Source organism: Triticum aestivum, chromosome 6A (genome assembly GCF_018294505.1).
Source record: "Triticum aestivum cultivar Chinese Spring chromosome 6A, IWGSC CS RefSeq v2.1, whole genome shotgun sequence".
Classification (NCBI taxonomy): domain Eukaryota; kingdom Viridiplantae; phylum Streptophyta; class Magnoliopsida; order Poales; family Poaceae; genus Triticum; species Triticum aestivum.
Window position 1 is genome coordinate 10339339 of NC_057809.1, and position 6000 is coordinate 10345338.

The window sequence follows — 6000 nt, forward strand, 5'->3', positions numbered from 1 at the left end:
TTTGGGTGCACTGAAAATATTTTTAATTAAGTTGAACCTATTTGAATTCCATTTGGTACTAGGGTTTGATCATCCCCAATTCAAGTTTCATTGAATTTAAACAGGATGCAAACAACATGCTAACACTAGGTGCATACCAGAGTAGGGATGTGACACCGGCCAAAACCTGATTCAAACAATAAGAAATCTCTCCAAAAAGTACATATAAAGTAGATACCTCATTGTTGCAAATAAAATGGGCCCGATGACAAACAAACACAAACTGAAGTGACATACATACACACATCTATTGTTGCAGGCTCATATCATTCTAGCTCAAATGTCTCAAGCCGAGGCCCTCCATGCTCCCCTATATGCTTACCAGCAAACAGGAGGTATGCATCTCTGATTGCATGCATCTCTGCCGCTGCATCTCTTGTCGGTGCTCGGTCTTGAGCTCGTGTCTTTGAGCAGGATATGCCAAGCCTCAAGACTGAAAGCAAGCACTCCTGGATTCTAATACTTGTAGTGTTATCCTGTTGTCCGTTGTGTAGCCATATTGTTGGGTCAGCTATCTCCAAGGTTCTATCTGGAAGAGCATCCTCAGCAAACTTATGCAGATCCAATGAATCTCTGAACATGCCTTCCGTTGGGCTCCTTCCGGTAAACATCTCAAGCAGCAATATGCCAAGACTATAGATATCGCCGGGTGTTGAGACAGCAGATCCTTCTCCGTACTCTACAATTATGAAAAAAAATGGTGGTTAGCATGCCATATTGGAGCGAAAAGTAAAATATAAAATTAGAAGAGTCCTAGTCACCTGGAGCAACATAGCCTATGGAACCTCTAATTCCAGTTGAACTATATGAAGTTTGCATCCCCTCACTCGTATTTTCTTGAAGGATCCTTGATATGCCAAAGTCACCAACTCGTGCGCTCATGTCTTCATCAAGAAGAATGTTGCTTGGCTTAAGGTCACAATGGATTACCAATGATTGACAGTAGTTGTGCAGATATTCTACCGCATCCATAATATCGACAGCAATATCAAGTCTCTGGGCAAGGCTGAGCGTGTTGTTTATAGTGGGCTCTTGTGATTTTGGATGAAGCCAACCATCCAAGCTACCATTGGGCATGAACTCAAAAACTAATGCCTTGAAATCTTGACCTTGGTGGTTGACGCTTGAACAAGATGTAATGATCTTAATGAGACAACGGTGTCGTATCCTTCTCATGGCCTCACACTCGACCTGAAAACTCTTGGAATACCTAGATTGATTGAGATTAAACACCTTGACAGCCAATGTTCTTTCTTCATTGTCCAAAATACACTTATAAACCACACCATAACTTCCTCTTCCAAGCAAGTTGGCTTCTGAAAAATTGTTAGTTCCTCTCAATAATGCATGATAGGGGATTCTCTTGTAATGGTCATCAGCAATTGAATTTTCTGCTAATATCTTCTGGCTTGGTTTGAGCTTCTTGCAAAGTATCCAAACAAGAAGAATAACTGAAAGTGAAAACAAGATTGCTCCAGCTGTCACTAGAGAGATTACAAAAGACTTTGGCATCTGTTTTTTGTTCTTTCTTATGGAGCATGGAGCCAAATGAAGTTGAGGTGTACCACCACACAAATTGGCATTCCCATTAACTGCTAAGTAAGTGATGTTTCTGAAAACACCTTCATTTGGCACCTCACCTTGCAAATTATTGAAGGATATATCCAGTTCAGACAATGATGTCAAATTCTGTAGAACTAATGGGATTGACCCAGACAAGTTGTTGTGTGCTAGGTACAGTCCCTCCAGGTTTCTAATGCTACCAAGGGCCTCAGGAATATTACCAGAGAACTTATTCATGGTTAGGACCAGTATACGGAGCCCCTTTATATTTGTCACTGACTGAGGTATGCTTCCCTCAAATGAATTGTTGTATAATCTTAGAGATTCCAATACTATGCAATTCTGAATGCTGTCAGGTATCTTGCCAGACAACCGGTTTCCTGATAGAACAAGTCGGTTCAGATTTGACAAACTACCAACTTCATTAGGAAGGGGTCCCGAAAGGGAATTATATGACAAGTCCAAGTACCTAGAAAGGCTAGGCAATTTAAAAATCCCTCTAGGTATTGAACCATTAAGTCTGTAGTTCATTGACAGATCGAGTACAACAAGTTTTTTCAACTCCCCGAGGCTTGCCGGAATTGGCCCCTCCAAGTTGCCATGGTATGCAGAAAGGATACTCAATTGCGAAAGGTTCCCTAGCGATGATGGTATGAGGCCAGACAAGCTATTATTATGCAAGACTAGCTGGATCAATTTTACTAGCTTACCGATGCTCTTGGGAATCACTCCGGATATCGGAGTATTTGCTATCACAAGCAATTCCAAACCAACCAAGTTGCCGATGTCCGCAGGTATACTCCCAGAGAACCTATTGTCCTGTAAGTTTAACCACTGGAGAGTCGTTGAGAGGTTCACAATTGAACCCGGTAGTTGTCCTCCAAAGGAATTTTTGGGTAGTGCCAATTTCTGCAGTTGGCTGCAATTTGCCAAGGATGTTATAAATTCCCACCCCTTGTTGTCATTCGCTTCGATTTCATTGTTACCCAACTCCAGATATTGGAGAGCTCCGAGCCACCCCAATGTGGGAGGCATATACCCACTAAATTTGTTCTGTGTGAGGTCAAGTGATATGAGGGAAGATATGTTGGATATTGAGGAAGGGATGGTTCCTGTGAAGTGATTGGCATGCAAGCCAAGCCTTTCCAACTTGGGGAGCTTGTTTCCGATATCATCCGGAATGCTTCCGTACAACATATTCGACCCGACATCAAATACTACCAATGACGACCAGTTGTAAAGAGAAGGTGGGATCATACCGTGGAGGTTGTTTTCGGCGAGATTGAAATATTGCATGCTCTGGAAACTTCTGAGCCCTGGTGGGATTGAGCTCACAAGATTGTTTCCGAAGAGACTGAAATATCGCATGCTCTGGATGGTTCCGAGCCCCTGCGGGATTGAACCGGTGAAATGGTTATAAGTGAGTTCGAGGACCTGTAGATGGGAAAGATTGGCCAGTGACGCCGGGATGGACCCTGTGAAGCCGTTGTTTCTCAGCGTGAGCACTGTCAGGTACTTGAGCTTCTCGCCAAGCTCAGTCGGGATGTGCCCGCCAAGCGTGTTGTTGTCCAGTCTCATTTCAGTCATGCTGATGCAGGAGCTCAGGTTCGCTGGCAATGTGCCGGAGAAGGAGTTCTTGTCCAAGTAGAGCCACCGCAGGCGACGGAGGCGGCCGAGGCTTGCTGGAATGTCCCCGTATAGCGAGTTGACACCAAGGTTGAGCATCCGCAGGAACGTGAGGTTCCCGATTGCCGGGGAGAGCGCTCCGGTGAGCCCGGCGCCGCTCAATCTTAGTTCCACCACCCGCGCTGGCCTCCGGTGGTTGCACGTCACGCCTTCCCAGCTGCAGAAGTCGGTGCTGCTGTTCCAGGAGGCCAGCGAGCCGCCATGGCTGAGCTGCGCTTTGAAAGCAAGCAATGCGGCCTCATCGCCGGCGCTCACAAGGACGATCAACAGGACAGCAACAAGTGAGCATAGCAAGCTCATGGCGATGCGATCACCTCTATTTTTGTGTCCCTCTTTGCGTGTGCTGTTGGTTTGGTTTGGATGAAGCATTTGCGTATTCCATATATATGCTAGCTTAGCTTTAGTTGGTCATGTGGGTGTTGCAAGTGCTGTGGTAATAATATTTCTGTCCGTTGGCACAGCTCTCAAAATCTCCACCTTGATGAAGAGTTTTCTACCATCTGTCAGGCTGGTTGTAATGAGGAGTATCATATACTAGTATCATGCATATGATATTAGTCTATGATACTACCTTCCTAAGGCTGGTTGTAATGGGGAGTATCATATACTAGTATCATGCATATGATATTAGTCTATAATACTACATCCATAATGCATAGTATCATATGTTGGTATCATAGAGGACTATATTTATTGCCATGCATGACACAAAGTAGCACATCATTTAATATGATACGGTATCATAATATGATACTCAAGTCTCTCTTTCTTCATTTAATTCTATGCCACTTCATCAAAATTGCTTAGTTGGCATGCATGATACTACCTATGATACTTCCATTACGGGCAGCCTAATGCATAGTATGATAAAGTAGTATCATAAAGTAGTATCATAGATGGTCTTATTTATTGCCATGCATGACACATAGTAGCATAACATTTATTATGTTATGGTATCTACCTATGTTACTATGACCCTCTCTCTCTTCTTTAATTTTCTGCCACGTAAGCATGTTTGCGAGTCCCAAGTATATGATACTAGTTATGTTACCCCCACTATGGCCAGCCTAATGCATAGTATGATATATTAGTATCATGTAGTATTTTATTTATTGTTATGCATGACACATAGTATCATAGCATTTATTATGATATGGTAGCATGATATGATACTCAACCCCCTCTTTCTTCATTTAATTTTATGACACCTTATCAAAATTGTGTAGTTGACATGCATGATACTAGTCATGATACTATCATTACGACCAGCAAAGCAAAGCAAAGCAAAGGCTGCTAATTACCATGGTTGAGCAAAGACTTGATGGTTTCGAAAAAGTTGGTATGCCCATAAGTCCGTGTAATCTTCCCGTCTCCGATGTCTTATAATTAACCTTAGGTATACCGGTGGAGTCTGGGTGAAATAAAAATAATGGCATGTTGCACTTGATAAACGGAGGTGAAGAGCAGGTTTTGCCGGCCACGCGCGTGGCCACTACAAGCATCTCATCATTACCGTGGATCAACATCTACAAGAATAATGTTGCAACAAAATATGTACGTCGCCTGCCCCATCATCGGATATAATATATCGGCATGACTTGATCGCTTCGAAAAGTTAGTATGACCATAGGCTTATAGTTTACATTGGGTCACATGAGGCCGGCACAGTTGCAGTCTGGAATAAAATTAAAAAATAAAAATAATGGCCTGCGGCCGGCCCTGATGGGCATGTTGCACTTTATAGACGAAGGAGGTTGTGAAGACAAGGTTGCCGCCCGCGCATCTCGTCGTCGCCGTGCATCAGCTTGTATACAAAAAATAATGATGTTGCAAGGAAACATAGAAGCAAGAGATTTTTTTTTAAGGAGGATATCCCCAAGTCTCTGCATCAGAGTGATGCATGCAGTCAATTTATTAAATGAAAAGCCTTCCTGCCTACACGCCAGCCGAATCTTTCGGCCAGTCACTTCGTCACGCGAGACGCTGGCACATGGGACTCGTAGAAGTTTTTTTTTGGCACGACTCACTACCTTCACGCGGATGGCCGGCAAGCGTGGGCGGCCGGGGGCGACGAGCGCGGCCGGCCGCAACGACGAGCTACTGCCGCAGCATCGCCATGGAATCCACTCCGTTAGAAGCTGCAACCGTCGTCGAATTTTGCTACCACCGACGACGGATTTTCTACATCCACCACGTCGGAGCTGCGACCTACTACAGCGACGGCTTTTTTTGTTGTTGCAACCATCCTCAGATTTTGATACTACCAACGGGGATTTTTGCTACATCCGTTATGCAGAGCTGAGACCGGCAACGGCGCTTGCAGCAACCGTCTTCCGATTTTGCTACTATTGGAGGATTTTTTTTCCTACATCCATCATGGCGGAGCTGAGACCGGCGACAGCGACGAGATGATTTTTGCTGCAACCGTAGTTGGACTTTGCTCTTACCGGCGAGGTTTTTGCTACATCCATCATGCCAGAGTCGCGACCCGCGGCGGCGACGACGACAGATTGCTGCAACCATCATTCTTTTTTGCTACGATCGGTGTCTTTTTCTGCTACATCCATGAAACGGCGTCGAGTCTTGGCCGTCGCTCACGCGACACCGTGCAGCGAGCTTCGACAACGAGGGGACGGCGGCACATCGGGAGCTACCATGGAGCGAGAGTAGGCGGTGAGGAGGAGATGCGGCAGTGAGGAGGAGAGAAAGCAG

At 44.9% G+C, this 6000-nt stretch overlaps 1 pseudogene; it reads right to left on the minus strand.

The window, feature by feature from the left end:
• The window catches only part of LOC123131639 (receptor kinase-like protein Xa21), a 38174-nt pseudogene extending 34586 nt beyond the window's left edge, over positions 1–3588 (minus strand).
• Positions 3589–6000: the final 2412 nt, after the last annotated feature.